A 24,456-nucleotide genomic window follows, 5' to 3' on the forward strand; every position below is an offset into this window, starting at 1 on the left:
CTGTTTGGGTCTGCCAGTCTCTGTTTGGCTATGCCAGGCTCAGTTTGGCTCTGCCAGGTTATGACTAGCTCTGTTTGAATCTGTTTGACTCTGTTTGGCACTGTTTGGCTCTGATTTGCTCTCTTTGGCTCTGTTTGCTTCTGTATGGCGATAATTGGCTCTCTTTGGCTCTGCCAGGCTCTGTTTTGGCTGTCTGGCACTGTTTGGATTTTCCACATTCTGTTTGGCTCCTTCTGGCTTTGCCAGGCTCTGTTTGGCTCTGTTTGGCTGTGTTTGGTTCTGCCAGGCTCTGTTTGGCTCTGATTGGCTCTGTTTGGCTCTGTTTGGCTCTGCCAGGTGCAGTTTGGCTCTGTTTGGCTATGCCAGGCTCTGTTTGGCTCTGGCAGGCTATGATTGGCTCTGTTTGGATCTGTTTGACTCTGTCTGGCACTGTTTGGCTCTGCCAGGCTCTGACACATTCTGTTTGGCTGTTTTTGTCTCTGCCAGGATGTGTTTGGCTCAGTCTGGCTCTGACTGCCTCTGTTTAGCTCTTTTTGGCTCTGCCAGGATGTGTTTGGCTCTGCCAGGCTCTGTTTTGTCTGTTTGGCACTGTTTGGATTCGCCACGTTCTGATTGGCTCTGTCTGGCTTTTCCAGGCTCTGTTTGGCTCTGTTTGGCTGTGTTTGGCTCTGCTAGGCTCTGATTGTCTCTGTTTGGCTCTGATTGTCTCTGTTTGTCTCTGAATGCATCTCCTTGGCTCTGTTCGGCTGTGTTTGGCTGTGTTTGGTTCTGTTTGACACTGCTTGGCTCTGACTGGCTCTGTTTAGCTCTGCCAGGCTCTGTTTGGCTCTTCCAGGCTCTGTTTGGCTCACTTTGGCTCCGCCAGGCTCTGTTTGGCTCTGTTTGGCTCTGTTTGGCTGTGTTTGTAACTGTTTGGCTCTGATTGATGCTCTTTGGCTCTGTTTGGCTCTGTTTGGCTATCTATGGCTCTGTTTGGCTCTGCCAGTCTCTGTTCGGCTCTGCCTGGATCTGTTTGGATCTGTAAGGCTCTGTCTGGCTCTGCCAGGCCCTGTTTGGCTCTGCTAAGCACTTTCTGGCTCTCTTTGGTTCTGCCAGGGTTGGTTTGGCTCTGTTTTTCTGTTTGGCTCTGCCAGGCTCTTCTAGGCTCTGTTTGCTCTGCCAGGCTATGCTTGGCTCAGTTTGGCTCTGTTTGGATTTGTTTGGCACTGTTTGGCTATCTTCAGATCTGTTTGGCTGTATTTGGCTCTCTCTGGCTCTGCCAGGCTGTGTTTGGCTCTGCTTAGCTCTGTTTGGCTCTGCCAGACTCTGTTTGGCTCTTCTTAGCTCTTTGGATCTGCAAAGCTCTGTTTGGCTCTGTCAGGCTTTGTTTGGCTCTGCTAGGCTCTGTTTGGCTCTGTCAGGCTTTGTTTGACTCTGCTAGGCTCTGTTTGGTCTGCCTGGCTCTTCCAGGCTCTTATCAACTCTCTTTGGCTCTGCCAGGCTCAGCCAGGCTCTGTTCAGCTCTTCCTGGCTCTGTTTGGATCTGCAAGGCTCTGTCTGGCTCTGCCAGGCTCTGTTTGGATCTGCTAGGCTCCGTTTGGCTCTGCCAGGCTGTGCTTGGCTCTGATTGGATCTGTTTGAGTCTGTCTGGCACTCTTTGGCTCTGATTGGCTCTCTCTGGCTCTGTTTGGCTGTATTTGGCTCTGTTTCACTCTGTCAGGCTCTGTTTGGCTGTTTGGATTTGCCACATTCTGTTTGGCTCCCTCTGGCTCTGCCAGGCTATGTCTGGCTGTGCCTGGCTCTGCCAGGCTCTGTTTGGCTCTGATTGGCTTTGTTTGGCTCTGCCAGGCTCTGTTTGGCTCTGTCTGGCTCTGTCTGGACCTGCAAGGCTCTGTCTGGCTCTGCCAGGCTTTGTTTGGCTCTGCTAGGCTCTGCCTGGCTCTTCCAGGCTCTTATCGGCTCTCTTTGGCTCTGCCAGGCTCAGCCAGGCTCTGTTCAGCTCTTCCTGGCTCTGTTTTGATCTGCAAGGCTCTGTCTAGCTCTGCCAGGCTCTGTTTGGATATGCTAGGCTCTGTTTGGCTCTGCCAGGGTATGCTTGGCTCTGTTTGGATCTGTTACAGGCTCTATTTGGCTCTGTTGGGCTCTTCCTGGCTCTGTCTAGCTCTGTTTGGCTCTGTCTAGCTCTGTTTGGCTCTGCCAGGCTCTGTTTGGCTCTGCCAGGCTCTGTTTGGCTCTGCCAGGCTTTGCTTGGCTCTGTTTGGCTCTGTCTGGCACTCTTTGGCTCTGATTGGCTCTCTCTGGCTCTGTTTGGCTTAATTTGGCTCTGCCAGGCTCTGTTTGGCTCTGATTGGCTTTGTTTGGCTCTGCCAGGCTCTGTTTGGCTCTGTCTGGCTCTGCCTGGACCTGCAAGGCTCTGCTGGCTCTACCAGGCTCTGTTTGGCTCTGCCAGTCTCTATTTGGCTCTCTTTGGTTCAGCTAGGGTTGGTTTGGGTCTGTTTTTATCTGTTTGGCTCTGCCAGGCTCTTCCAGGCTCTGATTGCCTCTGTTTGGCTATGCCAGGTGCTGTTTGGCCCTGCCAGGATCTGTTAGAGTCTGTTTGGCTCTGCCTGGCTCTGATTGGCTCTGCCAAGCCCTGTTTCACTCTTCCAGGCTCTATTTGGCTCTGTTTGGCTCTGTCTGGCTCTGTCTAGCTCTGTTTGGCTCTGCCAGGCTCTGTTTGGCTCTTCCAGGCTCTATTTGGCTCTGCTTGGCTTTGCCAGGCTCTGTTTAGCTCTGTTTGGCTCTGTTTAGCTCTGCCTGGCTCTTTGGGTCTCTCTTTAGCTCTGTTTGGCCCTGCCAGTTTCTGCCAGACTCTATTTGGCACTGTTTGCCTCCGTCAGACTCTGTTTGGCACTGTTTGGCTCAGCCAGGCTCTGTTTGGCTCTGCCTAGCTTTGTTTGCCTCTGCCAGGCTATGTTTGGCTCTGCCAGGCTCTGTTTGGCTCTGCTTGGCTCTGCCAGGCTCTGTTTGGCTCCGATTGGCTCGGTTTGGCTATTCCAGGTTCTGTTCGGCTCTGCCTGGCTCTGTTTGGACCTGCAGGGATCTGTCTGTCTCTGCCAGGCTCTGTTTGGCTCTGCTAGGCTCTGTCTGGCTCTCTTTCATTCTGCCAGGGGTCGTTTGGCTCTGTTTGGATCTGTTTGTCTCTGCCAGGCACTTCCAGGCTCTGATTGGGTCTGTTTGACTCTGCCGGGCGCTGTTTGTCAGTCTCTGTTTGGCTATGCCAGGCTCTGTTTGGCTCTGCCAGGTTATGACTGGCTCTGTTTGGATCTGTTTGACTCTGTTTGGCACTGTTTGGCTCTGATTTGCTCTCTTTGGCTCTGTTTGGTTCTGTATGGCGATATTTGGCTCTCTTTGGCTATGCCAAGCTCTGTTCTGTCTGTTTGGCACTGTTTAGATTTTCCACATTCTGTTTGGTTCTGTCTGGCTTTGCCAGGTTCTGTTTGGCTCTGTTTGGCTGTGTTTGGTTCTGCCAGTCTCTGTTTGGATGTGTTTGGCTCTGATTGGCTCTGTTTGTCTCTGTTTGGCTATGCCAGATGCTGTTTGGCTCTGTTTGGCTATGCCAGGCTCTGTTTGGCTCTGGCAGGCTATGATTGGCTCTGTTTGGATCTGTTTGACTCTGTCTGGCACTGTTTGGCTCTGACTGGCTCTCTTTGGCTCTGTTTGGCTGTTTTTGGCTCTCTTTGGTTCTGCCAGGCTCTGACACATTCTGTTTCGCTCCATCTGTCTCTGCCAGGATGTGTTTGGCTCAGTCCTGCTCTGATTGGCTCTGTTTGGCTCTTTATGGCTCTGCCAGGCTCTGTTTTGTCTGTTTGGCACTGTTTGGATTTGTCACGTTCTGATTGGCTCTGTCTGGCTTTTCCAGGCTCTGTTTGGCTCTGTTTGGCTGTGTTTGGCTGTGTTTGGCTCTGCCAGGCTCTGTTTGGCTCTAATTGGCTCTGATTGTCTCTGTTTGGCTCTGATTGTCTCTGTTTGTCTCTGAATGCATCTCCTTGGCTCTGTTCGGCTGTGTTTGGCTGTGTTTGGTTCTGTTTGACACTGCTTGGCTCTGACTGGCTCTGTTTAGCTCTGCCAGGCTCTGTTTGGCTCTTCCAGGCTCTGTTTGGCTATCTATGGCCCTGCTTGGCTCTGTTTGGCTCTGCCTGGCTCTGTTTGCATCTGTATGGCTCTGTTCGGCTCTGCCAGGCCCTGTTTGGCTCTGCTAAGCACTTTCTGGCTCTCTTTGGTTCTGCCAGGGTTGGTTTGGCTCTGTTTTTATCTGTTTGGCTCTGCCTGGCTCTTCCAGGCTCTGTTTGGCTCTGCCAGGCTTTGTTTAGCTCTGCTAGGCTATGCTTGGCTCAGTTTGACCCTGTTTGGATTTGTTTGGCACTGTTTGGCTATCTTCAGCTCTGTTTGGCTGTATGTGGCTCTCTCTGGCTCTGCCAGGCTGTGTTTGGCTCTGTTTAGCTCTGTTTAGCTCTGTTTGGCTCTGCCAGGCTCTGTTTGGCTCTGGTTGGCTCTGCCAGGCTCTGTTTGGCTCTTCTTGGCTCTCTGGATCTGCAAAGCTCTTTCTGGCTCTGTCTGGCTTTGTTTAGCTCTGCTAGGCTATGCTTGGCTCAGTTTGGCGCTGTTTGGATTTGTTTGGCACTGTTTGGCTATCTTCAGCTCTGTTTGGCTGTATTTGGCTTTCTCTGGCTCTGCCAGGTTGTGTTTGGCTCTGTTTAGCTCTGTTTGGCTCTGCCAGGCTCTGTTTGGCACTGCTTATCTCTGTTTGGCTCTGTTTGGCTCTGTCAGGCTTTGTTTGGTTCTGCTAGGCTCTGTTTGGCTCTGCCTGGCTCTTCCAGGCTCTCATCGGCTCTCTGTGGCTCTGCCAGCCTCCGCCAGTTTCTGTTCAGCTCTTCCTGGCTCTGTTTAGATCTGCAAGGCTCTGTCTGCCAGGCTCTGTTTGGATCTGCCCAGCTTTGTTTGGCTCTGTCAGGCTCTGTTTGGCTAGGCCAGGAACTCTTTGGCTCTGCCAGGCTCTGTGTGGCTCTGCCAGGCTCTGTTTGGCTCTGATTGGCTCTGTTTATCTCTGCTAGGCACTTCCAGGCTCTGATTGGCTCTGTTTGGCTCTGCCTGGCTAAGTTTGGCTCTGTTTTACTCTGTTAAGCTCTGTTTGGCTATGCCAGGCCCTGTTTGGCTCTGCCTAGCTCTGTTTGGATCTGCAGGGCTCTGGCTGGCTCTGCCAGGCTCTGCTTGGTTCTGTTACGCTCTGTTTGGCTCTCTTTGGTTCTGCCCGGGTTAGTTTGGCTCTGTTTGTCTCTGCCAGGCACTTCCAGGCTCTGATTGGCTCTGCCAGTCTCTGCTTGGCTATGCCAGGCTCTGTTTGGCCCTGCCAGTTTATGATTGGCTCTGTTTAGATCTGTTTGACTCTGTTTGGCACTGTTTGGATCTGGTTTGCTCTTTTAGGCTCTGTTTGGCTCTGTATGGCTTTATATGGCTCTCTTTGGCTCTGCCAGGCTCTGTTGTTTCTGTTTGGCACTGTTTGGATTTGCCACGTTCTGTTTAGCTCCGTTTAGCTCTGCTATGCTCTGTTTCGCTCTGTTTCACTCTGTTTCACTGTGTTTGGATCTGCCAGGCTCTGACAGTTTCTGTTTGGCTATGCCAGGCTCTGTTTGGCTCTGTTTGGCTATGCCAGGCTATGATTGGCTCTGTTTGGCTGTATTTGGCTCTCTTTGGCTCTGCCAGGCTCTGTTTGGCTGTCTTTTGCTCTGCCAGGCTCTGTTTGGCTCTGTCTGCTCTGGTTGGCTCTGCCAGGCACTGTTTGACTCTGCCAGGCTCTGTCTGGATCTGCAAGGCTCTGGCAGGCTCTGTTTGACTCTGCTAGTCTCTGTTTGTTTCTCTTTGGTTCTGCCAGGTTTGGTTTTGGCTCTGTTTTTATCTGCTTGGCTCTGCCAGGCTCTTCCAGGCTCTTCTAGGCTCTGATTGGCTCTGCTAGGCTATGATTGGCTCTGGTTGGCTCTGTTTGGTTATGTTTGGCACTCTTTGGCTCTGTTTGGCTGTGTTTGGCACTATTTGGCTCTGCACAGCTCTCTGGCTCTGTTCAGCTGTGTTTGGCTCTGTGTGACACTGTTTGGTTCTGCCAGGCTCTGTTTGGTTCTGTGGCTCTGTTTCACTCAGTCTGGCTCTGTTTGGCACAGTTTGCTTCCGTTTGTCTCTGCCTGGCTCTGCCAGTTGCTGTTTGGCTCTGTTTGGCTCTGCCAGGCTCTTTTTGGCTCTCTTTGGCTCACTTTGGCTCTGTTTGGCCCTGCTTGGCTCTGTTTGGCTCTGCCCGGCTCTGTTTGGCTCAACCAGGCCCTTCTTCACTCTGCTTTTGCTCTGCCAAGCTCTGTTTGGCTCTGCTAGGTTCTGGCAGGGTCTTTTTCGTTCTGTTTGGCTCTGTTTGGCCCTACCAGGCTCTCTTTGGCTTTGATTATCTCTGCCAGGCTCTGTTTGGCACTGTTTGGCTCTGCCAGCCTCTGCCAGTGTCTGATTGGCTCTGTTTGGCTCTGCCTGGCTGGGTTTGGCTCTGCCTGGCTCTGTTTAGCTCTGTTCGGCATTACCAGGCTCTGTTTCACTCTGTTTGGCTCTACCAGGTTACGATGGGCTCTGTTTCAATCTGCCAGGCTCTGTTTGGCTCTGCCCTGCTCTTTATGTCTCTCTTTGGATCTGCCAAGCTCTGTTTGGATCTGTTTGGCTCTGTCAGTCTCTGTTTGGCTCTGTTTGGCACTGCCAGAGTCTGTTTGGTTCTGATTGGCTCTGTTTGGCTCTGCCTGGCTCTGCCAATTGCTGTTTGGCTCAGCTTGGCTTTGCCAGGCTCTTTTTGGCTCTGTTTGGCTCTGGCACATTCTGTTTGGCTCCATCTGGCTTTGCCTGGCTGTGTTTGGCTCTGTGTGGCTGTGTTTTGCTCTGCCAGGCTCTGTTTGGCTCTGTCTGGCTCTGATTGGCTCTGTTTGGCTCTGCCGGGCTCTGTTTGGCTCTGTCTGGATCTGCAAGGCTCTGCCAGGCTCTGTTTGACTCTGCTAATCTCTGTTTGGCTCTCTTTGGTTCTGCCAGGGTTGGTATGGCTCTGTTTTTAACTGTTTGGCTCTGCCAGGCTCTTCCAGGCTCTGATTGGCTCTGCCAGGCTCTGATTGGCTCTGGTTGGCTCTGTTTGGTTATGGTTGGCATTGTTTGGCCCTCTTTGGCTCTGTTTGGCAGTGTTTGGCACTGGTTGGCTCTGAATGGCTCTCTTGGGCTCTGTTCAGCTGTGTTTGGCTCTGTTTGACACTGTTTGGCTCTGCCAGGCCCTGTTTGTCTCTGTGTGGCTCTGCTTCATTCAGTCTGGCTCTGTTTGGCACAGTTTGGCTCCGTTTGGCTCTGCTTGGCTCTGCCAGTTGCTGTTTGGCTCTGTTTGGCTCTGCCAGGCTCTTTTTGGCTCTCTTTGGCTCTCTTCGGCTCTGTTTGGCCCTGTTTGGCTCTGTTTGGCTCTGCCCGACTCTGTTTGGCTCTACCAGGCCCCTCTTCGCTCTGCTTTTGCTCTGCCATGCTCTGTTTGGCCCTGCCAAGCTCTGTTTGGCTCTGCCACACCCTGCAAGTGTCAGTCAGGCTCTGTTTGTCTTTGTTTGGCTCTGCCAGGCTCTGTTTGGCACTATTTGGCTTTGTCAGACTCTGTTTGGCTCTGCCAGGCTCTGGCAGGGTCTGTTTGGTTCTGTTTGGCTCTGTTTGGTCCTACAGGCTCTCTTTGTCTCTGATTGTCTCTGCCAGGCACTGTTTATCACTGTTTGGTTCTGCCAGGCTCTGCCAGTGTCTGTTTGGCTCTGTTTGGTTCTGCCTGGCTCATTTTAGCTCTGTCTGACTGATGGTCACCCATTCCCTCTCTGTCTGTACTTCCGTAAGCTCTGGGGTGGCCATGTCTAAGAACGTGCTATCCACAAAACTCTCAGCCTCGCGGATGCACCTCAGTGCCTCCAGCTGCCACTCAAGCTCTGAAACTCGGAGCTCAAGTAGCTGCAGCTGGTGGCACATTCGGCACATGTGGTCATTCAGAGCACAAGGAGTATTTAGGACATCCCACATGTTGCAGGCGGTACACAACACGGAACTGAGCTGCCCTGCCATGCCTCTAGTTGAAAAAAAAATCTTACTTTAATTTAAATACCGTTAAAAAAAGTTCAATTATTTATGTGCTTTATATAAAAACTAGAACTCTTACCTTTCCTTAGCTTAAACCATTTTAAGCTGGAGAAAAAACTGGAGAAAAACACTTTCAGGTTGTCTTTAGAATTGTTCATCTCCTTAACCTTATCTGCTGTTTTCAATCGTATAGGATGTCATATATCTCCTTTGCACTTCATTACTAATAATTGCTCCCTCCTAACCTCCAGCTTGTTAAACAAGTTTTGGGTGCTTTGGTGTAATGAATTAGAATACAATGACACTGTAATAGTAAGTGGGCATTGGAGGAGAAGATAAATCTTTAACAAAAACAAAAACAGAATTACCTGGAAAAACTCAGCAGGTCTGGCAGCATCAGCGGAGAAGAAAAGAGTTGACGTTTCGAGTCCTCATGACCCTTCGACAGAACTGTTCTGTCGAAGGGTCATGAGGACTCGAAACGTCAACTCTTTTCTTCTCCGCCGATGCTGCCAGACCTGCTGAGTTTTTCCAGGTAATTCTGTTTTTGTTTTTGTTTTGGATTTCCAGCATCCGCAGTTTTTTTGTTTTTATAAGATAAATCTTTACTGGATTCATAAGAAAATGTTTAGGAGAATTTAATATGCTCAATGTCTACTGCATAGCTGTTTTTAACTGGAGGCTACTAATTATACATTATTTGACATTAATGACTTTTTGAAGTTGGGTGTCTGATAAATGTATAAGTCACCACTATGCATAACAGCTTTCAAAACGATCATCAATATTCAGGTCCTGTAATACCAAATGACTATTTGAACGCATTTGCTTGTCACTCATAGTTGAACATGCTTTTGGTTGCAAGAAGGACCCTCCATTGGTGCTAATTAAGAGTCAGCCAACTTTCAGGTGAATTGAAACAAAAACGGAAATTGCTGGAAATACTCAGCAGGTCAGGCAGAGGGAGAGAAACTGAGAGCAGAATTTTCCACTCCTGCCAGCAGCGAGAATCGTGGTGGGCAGGTGCAATAAATTTGGTATGATTCAGTTTCCTGCTGGTGAGAAATTAGTTTGGAATTTTGTTCTCCCCACTTTGATGGCGGGTTAAAGGTGGATCGAGTTTACTGCTCATCTATGTCACATTTGCATTCATTTGCATCTCATGAATGATCATTAAAAGTCCAACTCGCCAGAATTATGTTCTCCCTCCAAATGAAGTGGCCCACCAGCGGATAATTAGATGTAAGTGGTGCACAGCTGGTGAACTTCACTTCATCAACAACTTGGAGATCGGTAGGCGCTACTTACACTCACCTTTAAGATGCTGTGAAATATCAGGTGCCTGTCTCACAAGCTGTGCCAAGGCTGGGCATGGGAGGCAAGAACAGTGGGGAGGGGGGAGATGGAGGCAGGACTAGTGAGGGGGGTGTGCAGAACACAAGAGGGAAGGGGTGAGACAGAGGCAGGACAAGGTGGGTGTGCAACTCGAGAGGGGAGGGAGAGATAGAGACTGGACTAGGGGGTGGTCAAGGAACAGAATGCAGTAATGAAAGACTGTCGGGAATTATAATGCTGTCCAAGTTAGATTACAGGAGGATATAGACAGGCTGGTCAGATGGGCTGATCAGTGGCAAACGGAATTTAATCCAGATAAGTGTGAGGTGATGCACTTGGGCAGGACAAACAAGGCATGGGAATACACGATGAATGGTAGGACCCTGGAAAGCACCGAGGATCAGAGTGGCCTTGATGTGCGTGTCCACCGGTCCCTTAAGGTAGCAGGACAGGTAAATAAGGTGGTTAAGAAGGCATACTTGATACTTGCCTTTATTAGCCGAGGCTTAGAATATAAGAGCAAGGAGGTTATGCTGGAACTGTATAAAATGCTGGTTAGGCCACAGCTAAAGTATTGCGTGCAGTTCTGGAATCCGCATTATAAGAAGGATGTGATTGCACTAGAGAGAGTGCAAAGGAGATTTACCAAGATGTTGCCTGGACTGGAGAGTTTTAGTTATGAGGAGAGATTGGATAGACTGGGGTTATTTTCCCTGGAGCAGGGGAGATTGAGGGGGGACCTGATTGAAGTATATAAAATTATAAAGGGCATAGATAGGGTGGACAAGAAGGAACTTTTCCCCTTGTTGGAGGGATCAATAACCAGGGGGAATAGATTTAAGGTAAGGGTGAGGAGGTTTAGAGGGGATGTGAGGAAGAATTTTTTCACCTAGAGGATGGTGGGAATCTGGAACTCACTGCCTGAAAGGGTAGTAGAGGCAGATGGCCTCATAACATTTAAGAAGTATTTGGATGTGCACTTGCGATGCCATGGCATGCAAGGCTATGGGCCTAGTGCTGGAAAATGGGATTAGAATAGTTAGGTACTTGTTTGACCGGTGCAGATTCGATGGGCCAAAGGGTCTTTTTCTGTGCTGTAGACCTCTATGACTCTGTGAGTTAGAGACTCTCCTGGGACTGAGGCCACACTTTGGGGGCACATTGAAGGAACTGTTCTGGGTCTGAGTCCATGCTCTCAGGGTTATATTGAGGAGACTGTACAGGCTCTGCATTTGCATGTGTGTCTTGGTCTCAGTCTTGAGTAGGGGAAGGCCTCTCTGGGCATTGATGGTCGTGTACAATATGGTGTGCAGGATGTGGTCAGTCTTCTATGGAATTTGGTCCTGCGGGTTGTTATACAGCTGGTGGTATTTGCCACGCTGAACAAATGCACAAGGGAAACTTGACCACACTATGAAAACAGTTTTGCAATTTGGATTTATTACGACAAGGTTTGTGCATTGAATTCAGAAGGAATTAGTCCACTAACACCTTTAGATATTTAAAAAATTAAATTAAAACAACTAAAACAAGAAAAGAATTAAAACATATACACAGATTACAGTTACAACATTACTTAATATTATAATAAATCCCAAAATTCCTAATTAACATGACTCCCAACTACACGCCCCCTTTAAGGCAACAGTCCAAAATAGATTTTAATAGGCAATCCAGCAAGGTTACCATAGGCAACCACTCGACAGTGGATTTCCAAAGACTTTTAACACAACTTTGGTTATTGGAACAGCAGACTTCTGCAAAGTGGTTAGAGGCTGTTTCCCCAGGTCTGTTTCACACGGTGTATCTTTTAGATCTTACACAGCCATCCCTGATACAACCTTCCATCCACCTTTAAATATGTTTCTTCGTCTTTAATCTGTAAATCCCAATGTTCTCATATGTCTTTGGAATTTATTTCCCTCATGCTATAAAAATCTTTTATGTTGCCAAATGGCCTTTTCCTTTTGGGAAATTACAGTGGCCTGGGGGCTGGGACTGAGGTGCTTGCTCCGCCTTTTCTTGCTGGAAGCTGGAATAGAGAAGAGATAATTAGTGATTGACTAGGCAGGCCCCAACACTATAGGTCACGCACAATCATTGTCCCCATGTTGCGGATGGATCCTCACTGGCTTGTTGGGGGAGGCCGATCTCACCTTTTGTGCAAGGATGATCTCTGCCCTCACCAGTCAGCTCTGCCACCTGCTCCATGTTGGAGAGTGTTCTCAGCTCAGGAATCCAACTTCCAGTCTTCGCTCTCTCCCTTCTGTTGTAGGTGATCTTGTCCTGCATAAAGACAGACAGATTGACTGTGAGCACTATGGACAAAAGAGCATTTCAGAAGCATGCATGCCTGCTGTGTCGGCTGAGCCCTCCCCAGTCAGGGATTAAGTTATCATTTGTGCAGGATCTTACATAAGATGGTGAGCTAAAGTGGCTGGCAGGCATGATGTCCATTTGCTAGTAGTGTGGACTCTGATCCCTGTGGACTCTAATCCTTAGACTGCCTTCTGAGGGTGTGAGTTTGAAATGCATGGAATTTTCACTTACCCTGGCAGAGCGCATCAGATCATTCTTACATTTCCTGCACTGCAGGATGGTGCTTTTCTGCTGGCCACGGGCACTGACTTCCCTGGTGACCTCTCCCCAGGTCATTGTTGTTGGGTGTGAGGACCTCCTGCTCCCATTCCTTGGAAAGAGGACCTCCCACCTTTCCTGGATGGTCTGGAGGAGAATCCCCGGGGAAACCTCGCTGAACCGTGGAGTGGAGGGTTTTGTTCTTTTGGGTGCAATGGTGAAGCAGAAATTTACAATACACCTGGCCTTCTGTGAATGAATGCCTTTGCAGATGCTGTTTAAATATGGCGTCAGGACCTTTGACCCCATGAGGTAATGGCACAAGATTCAACGAGCTCCTCGTTGACGCATGATTAATCAGCTGAAAAGCAGAAAATCATGCAGATTAATCCAACCCACTACCCAGCGAGAATCAAGCCGACTTTCCCGCCCACCACTGCACTTAATCTTCAAAATGGAAAATTTCACCCCGAGTTAATATTTCAGGTCAATGACCCTTCAATCAAAACACAGACTCATTAAATTTCAGATTTCCATAATCGGCTTTTTTTTCTAGGTATTGTTGATCCTGCATAACTTCTGCTATTGGAAATTTTGTGGAAGCACTGTGTGTTTTTTGATGTGTTGTAGTGAGTTGCTGGATTTGGTGGGGAATGTTTCTGCATCCTCACAGGGAGGATTTGTAGCCTGTTCACACAAGGGCAACAAAAGAGTGGGGATTGTAGTTGCAGAGCCTCTGGGTCTGCAACATAATAGGGAAATGGAGCACAGGCTGCAGAAAAGGGACGCTCTGCACAGAGGGAGGTGTGGGAGGTAGGGAGGAGGAATCTGGGATTCCATTGTTCCAGGTGAGCCATCCATAAGTGGCCACACTGACTCGTGTTCCCTTACGATGGCAGCCCTTCACTACCTTTGTTCCACTATACCCCATTCATCTGTGACATCCCATTACACTGCAGAATCCTGCAATATATGCCGCCAAAAAAAACCCTGGCTATAACATTTTTATCAAACAATGTATCCGATGATAGAAGCAAAAATGAACTATTCACTCTTAAGCACTGCTAAAGTGTCTATCTTGAGGCTGGCCTTGCCTTTCTTAGTTTCCTACATAATGCTATTCCAGTGGCTGCACCGTGGCTGGCAAAAGGCTGCTGACATTCACTGGGGGAGACTACAGAGGGCCTTGCAGGATGCCTTCAAACAGCTCAGGGTCTTGAGGACACTGCTTCAGGCTGCATCACCTTGACATACGTGGCAGCAGTCTGGTCTGACTATTTGGGAGACAACAGCCAGGGCACTGATCATGTGGCAATGATGGGAGCACGAATGCTTCATCCTGAGAGATGACAGCAGGTTCATGCTCCTCAATGCCACTGGCACTCCCCTGGGGTGGCAGCTTAGCAATCCTAACAATCTGTTGGAGGAAAGATGATTGGACTACCGTCAGAGTCTGCATGCCCTTTTGAGTACTGAGATTTGCAGCCATGATGACAGCAGTTTGCGGCTGCATGGCACCAAGCGTGGATCTCATGACCTCAGTCTGAGCTTCCACTGCAGCACTGGGACATTGGGTGGCTTCTAGCTGTGCAGTGATAGAAGTTGAGACTTCAGCCACCAGATGCTGTGTTACAGGTGATCCATAAGCGCTGCCATGGCATTGGCCACCAATCACACGGTGGAAAGGATGGGCTCCAAACTCTGCATGAAGCGCTATGCCAAGTTAAAGCCAGACTCCTCCATGCTCCTTGACAGTGACAACAAGCTGTCTGGCAGGCCAGCTAATACACCAGATCTCTTGGTGTGCATGTTCAACAGGGTTCTCCTGTTTACAACTCCATCAAAGTCCTCGTCCGAGTCCTCTGCATCAGTTCTCAATGTGACCTCACCCTCCGGTGATCTGGGATGAGAACTATCCTTTCCATCTGGACTGGCTACAGCCCATTTGTATCATGTAACTCACCATGTGCCCATCCCAATTCTACACTGCTCTGTAAAGGCTGCAGAGTACCAGCACCTAAGCTGGTGGCTGCAAGTGTCAGATCAAATGATGGTGCTCCTTCATCGATGCTGCAGTCTTGCTCTCGCCCTTCCTCCTGAGGCTGTTATGGATGGGCAGGCAGCAGTTTTTGTATGTCTGAGAGCAGAAAGTCTAAAAGGGAAGGTTGGTGTGAAGGAAAGTGGGTAGGTTGGAAAGCAAGATATCCATGGTCACACCTTCAGCATCTTGCAATTCATACCATATAACAGGGTGAGAGTAATGTAGAAGCTGGGAAGGGGCATAAGGCAACAGGAATGGGCCTGGGCAGACCATGTGACCTTTACACCTGAAAATAAGTCTGAATTAATATTTAACCCTCAATGTGAGATAGTTAATTCCACAAACGATGGTATGCTTATTGGGATTTGGGGGTTGGACAGCAAATGGGTGCTGCTATGGACTCAAAGGAAGCAAACAAATTCTTACAAATAGAACTCAAAAGGATTTGCACCCATGTTAATCAGTGGGAAATCAAGTTCAAAATAGGTAAGCAAAGTGCTTTGTATTGGAAGTAAAAATAACAAGCACGTATGTTCCATACAACACAAACACAAACAACAACAAAAAAGGCTGGAGAAACTCAGTAGATCTAACAGCATTGTGGAGAGAAAGACAGAGTTAACGTTTTGAGTCCGTATGGCTCTTCTTCAGAGCTAAAGAGAAGTAAAAATGTGGTGAAATTTATATTTTTTAAGAGGGGGCAGAGGAGGTGAAGCTGGATAGAAGGCCAGCGATATATGATGGGGTGGGGGGAGGGGACACTGGTGAGAAAAAAGATCGAAAATATTATTTTCAATCTTTTTTCCCACCACTGTTCCCTCCCCTCTCCTTACCCCCACTAGGACCATCTGTCGCTTGTTCATGTTATTCTTTCCAGAGTGCTTACCCTTGTCCAGCTATTATCACATTCTGCTTTCTGACCTGAATGCCACCTTAGCACCTCCTATAGCCAGTACCACAACCATAAACACCCCTTTGACCTTTTGTTTATGACATCTTTGGTGATCTCTCCTTTGCCTCCACCTATTGTTGGCCTTCTATCCAACTTCATCTGCTCCACCCCCCTTAAACAGTATAAATTTTACCACAATTTTACTTCTCTTTAGCTCGGAAGAAGAGTCATATGGACTTGAAACATTAACTCTGTCTTTCTCTCCACCGATGCTGTTAGATCTGTTGAGTTTTTCCAGCATTTTTTGCTTTTGTTTCAGATTTCCAGCATCCGCAGTATTTTGCCTTCATTGTATGTTCCAAACGTGAGATAGAATTTGTCTGGATGAAAATTGAATGGAACTTATGTGTGATCATCAAATTTTTCTCACCATGTTTAAGGATTGAAGCAACACTAAAAGCAAACTAGCTACTGAAATATTTTCTAAAATCAGTGGAGTTCAAATCCCATTGAATTCAAATTTGTTTACAGGCCCCTGATCAGATTGCTCCTGGAAACCTTAGAATCACGGAATCTTACAGTACAGAAGGAGGCTATTCAGCCCATTACAGTTGTGTCGTTTCTCTGAAAGAGAAAGCAATTCCATTTCCCTGCCATCTTGCCCGATTGTTTTCAAGTTTTCATGTTCAAATATTTGTCCATTTCCCAACAAAACTTAACAAAATATTTAATGAATTCTTCAAAAATCCTCTTATTCTTCTTTGTACTAATGAAAAGGGCCCCAGTTTTTCTCCTCTCTTCACAATCAGTGAATCTCTTCTGTACTCTTAATGACTGTCGCATCCCTCCTAAAGTGCCCAGAATTGAGCACAATAGGATAATTTTTTCTGCTCCTCACACCAAGTACCAGATAAATGTAGCACAACTAAAGGCTGTTCCATCTTTCCGGGCTTCAAATCACCCAAATTTACTCTCCTGGGCCAACATTGAGTGGGTGCGTCCCTAACGTGAGTCAAACTCTTAAGCCAGGAACTGAGGTCCGAAACAGGAAGCTCTTAGGTCTGCAGCTGCACTCGAAGCCACTAACCTTGGGGGCTTCCGACTACCACAGGAGAGGAGAAGACCCTAAAGCCCAAAGGTCCTCAGAGGAGAAGGAGAAAAATAATTTACTGCTGCTTCCATCCCCTTTGGTTGCTTCCAGGTTGTCCAGAAGCCCAGGTACACCCATCCAGGAAAGCTCCAGAAATCCTGCAGCTGTGTAGTGGGGGTGGAGATGTGAAGTTGGCTCAAGCAACAACAAAAACTGGTATTTATCTAGCACCATGAACATAATAAAACATCCAAAGGTGCATCATTGGAACCCAAAAATCCAAAATTTTATACCATATCATATAATTGATTATGATATTAGGGCTGTAATGACTTGACGAGCAGACAGGTTTCAACAAGAAACAGATGAACATTATTATAGAGAGCTTTTCAGATGTTACATGCTCGATCAGGACTCTCAACAGGAAGCCCCACCCCCTGGATTGCCCACGCTTAGAGCTCATTGGTCGGAGTCTCTCAGAACATCCCGTGATCCCTGAGAGACAGCAGGAGAGGTTATACCTTCAGTTGCTACATTTTCTCCCCCTTTAGTTTTTTACAATTTCTACTTACAAGGAAACATTTGAATATCCAACAACATATACATATATTCAACTTCAGGTGCTTAAAGATCAAGTCTCTGAGGTGCTCTCCCTATACAACTACAGCGGCGTAGCTCTACCACTAGAGGTTCCTCAACAAGATCAACAGGACCTAGAACTGCAGTACGAGACACAACATCAGAAATTGGCAGTTCTGGGTTTAACAACTCCAAAGAGACATCAGGCATGTCTATTACAGCTCAATCTGTCACCTCAGGAATTGACTGTTCGACGTTAATCACAGGTGGAATAGATGGTTGTTAGACTGTCTCTCTAGCACGAATATAATCTACGTGCTTACGAACGATTCTATCTTCCCCTTGTACCTGGAAAGATAAGGGACAAAGGTTCCGGGAACCCAACAAGGTTTACTTCCGAAATTTCAAACAAATACCATGTCAGCTACACTGGATGTGCAAGCTTTGCTGTGTATATTGTGGTTCAAGTTTTGATTATTCTGATTCCGCTCTACCTTCCGCTCTAAATTTGGAAACACCAGGCTTAATCGTGTACATAGCCAGTGTTTCATCAATAAAACAGGTGGTGTTGAACCCGTAGTCGAATGTGGCACTGTAAGATAACTGAGAAGAAAGCGGGAAAGTCGAGATTCTGGAGTACCTTCTGATAACCTTTTCACACCAGACTTGAAAGTTTATACAGCTCTCTCAGCTAAACCATTCAATGAGGGATGGTAAGGGGCTGTTTTAATATGTCTGATTCCATTCAGATTCCTGCATTTCTGAAATTCTGTGCTGGTAAAGGCTGTACCAGTATCAGAAATGATGATTTCAAGTAGGCCACATATACTAAAACAGTAATGTAACTTCTTGATAGTTGCGCTCGATGTTTGCGACTTGACTTCATATACATCCATCCATTTAGAATGTGCATCTACAATCAACAAAAACATGATACCTAAGAATGGTCCTACATAATAGCTATGTAATCTAACCCAGAGTCGACCAGACCACTCCCACGGATGTGGGGAAGCTGAAACAGGCAACTTCTATTGTTGCTGACAATGGAGACAGTGCTTAACCATGCTTTCAATGTCATTGTTAATGCCTGGCCACCAGACATAGCTTTGTGCTAGCATTTTCATCTTTGATATACCTAGATGCACACTGTGAGCTCTGTCAAGAGTGTTTCTCTATCTTGTGATGGGATCACAACTCTTGGTCCCCATAACAAAATCCCATCTTGACAGCTTAACTCTGTGTTTCTGGTATGAAACGGTCTCAAATCTTCAGATACAGGCAAATTTGACCATCCTTGCAAAACAAATTCTCTGACTTTCCACAATAATGGATCTCTGTTTGTCCAATTTCTAATTTGCTTCACACACACAGGTGAAGAATCCTTGAAATTTGGTAATAGCACAACTTCTTGTGGAACAGGAGCATGTTCAATGCTATCTGGTAACAGGAGACGACTGAATGCACCAGCATTTGCAATGTGCAAGCCGGATGGTACATAAAAGTATACTCATAGCAGATAATATCAGAGCCCAACATTTTATTCTTGCTGATGCTATTGGCAGAATGGCCTAATCCTCACTGAATAAACTCATTCATGGTTTATGGTCCGACACGATGGTGAAATGCCATCCATGTAGATACTGGTAGAATTTCTTTACTCTGAATGCCGCCGATAAGCCTTCCTTTTCTAGTTGGAAATAACCTTTCTCAGCTTTGGAGAGGGTTGTCAAGACGTAGCCAATGGGCCTTTCTGATCCATTTTCCATTCTATGTGATAACATGGCTCCTACACCATAAGGAGCGGTATCACAACTCTTTCGATGGGTCGTAGTGTACCAATAAACATGATGAATGCAGCAATTTCTTTACTTTCACAAAAGCTTCTTCCTATTGTGAATTCCACGACCAATGATGATTCTTTTTAACAACAAGTGTAATAGTGCCAACACAGTTGATAAGTTAAGAAAGAAGCAGCTATTGTAGTTGATCATACCCAGGAAGGACTTGAGTTCGGTCACATTGGACGGAGAGGGTGCACCTTTTATTGCCCGATCTTTATCTTCTACCAGATGTAAACCCATGGCGTCCCACCCTGTGATCCAGGTAAGTAACTTCTGGTGCTTGAAATATACATTTTTCTTTCTTTATCTTTCCATGAACCTTCTTAGCGCCTCCTCCAGGCTGGCCAAGCCTTCGGTCTCAGTTGACCTTGTGATTAGAACATCATCTAGGTATACTACCACCCAGGGAAGTGCTTGCAAAAGACTCTCCATCGTTCCCTGGAAGATAGCGCATGCAGATGATACTCCAAGGGGTAGGTGAGTGTACTGATAAAGACCATTTTGAGTGTTAATAGTCACATATTCTCTCAATGTGCTATCCACTTCTAATTGTCAGTAGGCATGGCTCATATCCAATTTTTTATAGGACTTGCCTCCAGCCAGCTTGGCATATAAGTTGTCTATCCTTACAATGGGGTACTTGTCCAGTTTTGCTACTTTATTTACGGTCAATTTATAGTCCCCCCAGATGCGTATAGTTTGGTCAGGCTTAACCACTGGAACTATGGGTGCTGTCCATTCCGAGAATTGGACAGGTTGGATGATGCTCAGCTTTTCTGACCGGCACAGTTCTGCATCCACCTTCTCCTTCAACACATAAGGCATAGGCCTGGTCTTAAAGAAACATGGTGTCACCTGAGGATGCACATATATCTTGGCCTGCACACCTTTTAACTTCCCTAATTCACCCCAAAATACCATGTCGTATTTCCTTAGCAGTTCAGGGACTTCGTCTGTTTTCAGATGAAATATCATAGACCAGTCAAGCTTGATCTTTTGTAACCAGTCTTGGCCTAAAAGATTGGGTCCTTCTCCTTTCACCATTATCACAGGCACATGGGCTGTCTGTTGCCTATAAAACGCTGGTACTTTGGCGATGCCCCTTACCTGAATACATTCGCCAGTGTATGTCTTTAATTTAGTGATTGTCCGCTCCAGGTTTATTGACTGTCTACCTTTATTAAGGTATTTGAAAGTGTGCTCTCCCACCACTGTAGTCGAGGCACCTCTATCTACCTCCATTATTTGTGGCTTCTCATTAACTTGGATTGTGACGGTGATCAGCTCAGTTTTTACGGGAGTTATGTTATGCAGGGAATAAATGTCAGCATCGGTAGCTTCAGGTTCTGCTGTATTTTTTAATTCAATCATGTTAGTTTACTGCTTTATGGGCTGCCTCAACTTTGCCCTGCATTGCCTTTCTATGTGACCTTTCTTTTGGCAGTAATGGCATTCTTCCTCCTTGAATTCACAGGTGTCCGATCCATGGTCACGCCCACATCTACAACAACTTAATCTTGGAGTCACTGCTGAAGTGTTTCTACTAGGCCTTTTCATGTTTCTAACAACGGACATTGCAACTCGCTTCAATGCTGTGTCTCTGGTTTTCACACCATGTTCAGCGGTAGGTTCCCACCCACATGAAGAATAGCGCCATGTTGTATGTGTTGCAAAGCCTGCGAGTCTCTTGCAGCAATTTCCATTGGTGAGGGGAATTTCTAGGGCGCACTTAAAGTCGATGTTGACCTCGGCAAGTAAACGGCGCTGAATGGTGTCGTTCTGAACTCCACAAACTAATCATTTAATGTGTCCCCAAAGTCGCAGCGTTCTGTTAACAGCTTATGGTTCGCTACATAGGTTGTGATGGACTCTCCTAGGGCCCTAATTCTGGAATTAAATTTAAAAGCTGCATTATTATGGTTGGCTTCGGCTGGAAATGCGTTTTCACAAGGGCCACTAGTTCATTATGGACTTAGGATTTGGCGCACTCGGGGCTGTCAGGTTGGGAATGAGATTGTATGTATTACTGTCACATGCACTCAAATGGATGGCTTTCTGCTTTTCTTCTGCAGTAATTTCATTCACTACAAAATAAAATCCAAGGCGCTCTACTGGCTCCAGTCTTCCATTGTCGCATCATAAGTATCGATTCTGCTGAAGAGTGGCATGACTGGTGAGTAGTCTTTTCTTTTCTTAAGATTCGATGTGCTCACGGTAACAAGGCAAGGTGCAATGTCAGAGCTATCCTATCCCCATCCCCAAATGTAGTGGCTCAACGGACCGGACAGGTTTCAACAAGAAACAGATAAACTTTATTACAGGAAGCTTTTCAGGTGCTACATACTCAATCAGGACTCTCAACAGGAAACCCCACCCTCTGGATTGCCTGCGCTTAGGGCTCATTGGTCAGAGCCTCTCAGAACATCACGTGACTCCTGATAGACAGCAAGAGAGGCGATACATTCAGTTACTACAGGGGCAAATGATCAAAAGCTGGGCCAAATATATAGGTTTTAAGGAGGGTCGTAAAGGAGGAAAGTGAGGTGGAGCAGAGATTTAGGGAAGGAAATCCAGAGCCTAGGAGCTAGGCAGCTGAAGGCACAGTCACCAGCAGTGTAGTGATTAAAATCAGGGTGCTCAAGAATTAGAAGAGTGCAGATATCTTGAAGGGTTGTGGGGTTGGAGGAGATTAGAAAGATGGGAAGGGCCATGAAGGAATTTGAAAACAAGAATTTTAAATTTGAGGTGTTGAACAATTGGGAATCAATGTGGATCAGTGAGCACAGGGATAATGTGTGAATAAGACTTGATGTAAGTTAGGACATGGCCAGCAGAGTCAAGTTTCCAGAGGGTAGAATGTAATTAAAGGACAGAAGAGATTGTAGTTACTAATGGTACTGGAATTCCCCCATGAAGCCAGGGTTACACAATATTTGTGTATACACACATATTACCTAGGTAATATGGGTACAGGGGAGCACAAAATCAAAATATGCAGGTAACACAAAGGCAGTGTGGTTCAGGATATAAGCGACTTTGAACATTCTCCACCATCCATAAACTTCAGCTCATCCAAAACACTGCTGCCCTTATCTTATCCTGTACAAGTCACGCTCACTCTTCACCCCTGCGCTTGCTGGCTTACATTGGCTACTGACCCCCATTCCAAGACTCAATTTAAAATTCTCATTCTCAGTTCTGAAGAAGAGTCATATTCGACTTGAAACATTAACTCTATTTCTCTCTTCTACGGATGCTACCAGGCCTGCTGAGTATTTCCAGCATCTTCTGTTTTTACTTAAAATTCTCATTATTTTATTCAAATCCCTTCATGGGCTGCCCCTCCCAATCCCTGTAACCCCCTCCAATCTTTTACCTTCTTTCCACCCCTTGAAAACTCCAATCCTCTGGTGCATCTCCCTATTCCTTTGCTCTATCCTTAGGACACCACTTAGAATTTCCTCTTTAAACTCCTCTGCTGCTCCTTCTTTTAGAACTCACTTCCTTAACCAAGCTTTTTGTCACCACTCCTAATACATCCTTCTTGATCCTGGAATCCCTTTTATCTGATAATACCTCTGAGGCACATTGAGCATTTTTCTACAGTGGAGCCACTACGTAAATGTAGGTTGTTCTTCTTGTTGTTGATATGCGTCATGTAAAGCTTCAGAATTCCTCACTGACATTAGTCATAATTTCCATCTTTGTAAGTTACATACAAATAAATAATGCATAACCTTCTCATGGGTTCACCTGTTCAGTGTAATTGATGCATTTAAAGTTTCTTGCTGCTTAGAAAGTTTTTGAGCCTTTCCCAGTTCTGCTGGCATAATTCATTATTTTTGCTTTGATGAACTACTTCACTGGCACATTTTAGATCCCCCACCCCACCCCCTACTATGGTAAGAAATGTCAGAGCAGCACAGATTTCCTTACTCTTCTTTGTGCCTTAATGGAGGAGGAGGAAACAAACAGAAAGAAATAAAGGGGAATGAGGCCTCACCAAAGAAGGATAAAACCAATCCACAATTACTGCCCACAGCAAGTCTATATGTTCTGCAGATCTTATGAGGCACTAATTGAATCTCTCTGCCTTCAAAGACTTTGATTTAATAAGGAAGCCCTGAATAAACCATCTTATGCCTGATGGTCCCAATCAAGTCTGTGTGTTGCTGTCAAAGAGAACAATTCTGAACCTTTATACCACAAGTACATTTCAGGCTGCAAATGGCCACTTATACAACAACTAGGGAGCCATCTGAGCTTGCATATGCTAGGGCACTGATGGCATCTTTAGGAGAGACTTCTACACAGAGGGATGAAAGTTATTCAGTTCAGTCATTTTGCTGGATTTCCAAGAGTTCTGGGGTAGTAGACAGCACTTATATTGTCTTGTGCACTCCCGCTGTGTAAATATTAAATTTCCTAAATGGAGAAAGATTTAGCTTCCTTATTCATTTTAGTACAATTAGCTGCATTGAATCCTGTAATTCAAAAAACAAAATTTCAAGGAGTAATCAAATCGTTTTCAGCTTGAGGAACTTCAGCTTCCCAATATTTCCTGTATTACAACAGTGGCTACACTTCAAATATAGTTCATTGGCTGTAAAGGCTTTCAGATGTCTGGTGGTCATGAAAATTGACCTATAAATGCAAGTCTTTCTTTCGTTTCACTCTTCAGATAAGTCAGTTGAGTCTTTGGACGGCTTCTGGGAGTCAATGGTGCTTCTGGGAGACAGTGAGGTTAATTTAAAACATGTTCTCCCCCCCACTCCCCCACTGTCTCCACGCCCCTCATCTCATCCCATCCAGTGTGCTATGGGTTGACATCCTCCAAGTTCACCTATGCTCTGAAGCGCAACTGTTCTCACCCAATGATTTTTGGCCTTCACCAACTTTGAAACCAAACACAGACAGGCAGATTCTAATTTAAGAGTTATGACTCACTGATGTCATCGATACCATGACAGCATTTTAAATTCAGGATTCAGAAGGTATCAGGTAGCCAACACCGACAGCCAAATAAACCACATTGGGAGTCAAGGCGTGATCAGAAAATGCCACGTTAAGTTAAAATATTTGACTTTTATGTGGAATCCAGCAAGTCAGGAAGAGAAAGACTGCTGCTCAGCCCCTGACAGAGTCCTTGAGCCGTCCCCCTTCTTGCACTGATCAACATTGGCTCAGAACCCAGCACTGTGTTGATGCTGGGACTGTACCATTTTGTGAATAGCAGCTTCTGGCTCTCCTTACCGTACACAATTTTTCCTCCCACTTGACGACCATTTTGATATTTCCCTTGCTTCAAGTAGGAAACAGATTTTAAAAGTAAACAGACGGTCTTTACTCTTTTCATGACTTCCAAATGTTCCACCCTGCATCAATTCCAGCTTGAACTAAAATTGTCCCCGGCACCGGTGTGTTTACTTTCAGGTTGGCACGTACACAGGATCACAATACCAACAGCGCTGAGGGGTAAATGTTGAGCTTTAATGCAGCCATAAAAACAAACAGTACAATACAAAATGGCTGTGAACACAACAGGACCCAGACTTCCACCCGCCAGAAGGCAAAAACATATCTTGGCGTGTCCTCTTTCTCTCTCTCACCTGTATATCACATACCCATCTTGTGCTAACTAACGATGCCCAAAAAAAAACCAAGATGAATACATCCCTTGCATCAAAGTGCACTCACAAGTGAACATATAGAATAAAACGTCATAAACGTAGAAATAAAAATGTCTTTGTGAAAGGCAGTCCAAACAACTGTATAGGAAACACGACAAATAGCGTGCATACTGAGCCAGGGTGACCAATTGTCCCAGACTTCGTGCAACCATCCTGTATCTCTGGAACTTGTCCCGCATCCTGGTTACCTGCATCCAGGACGCATTTTGCCATGTATTCCCGATCATCGAATTTCATGCATGCGCACTGTACTCTCCTCCTGGTGGCCCGCTTAGATGCCAAAG

The sequence above is a fragment of the Carcharodon carcharias genome, chromosome 16 (assembly GCF_017639515.1).
Source record: "Carcharodon carcharias isolate sCarCar2 chromosome 16, sCarCar2.pri, whole genome shotgun sequence".
NCBI classification, from domain to species: domain Eukaryota; kingdom Metazoa; phylum Chordata; class Chondrichthyes; order Lamniformes; family Lamnidae; genus Carcharodon; species Carcharodon carcharias.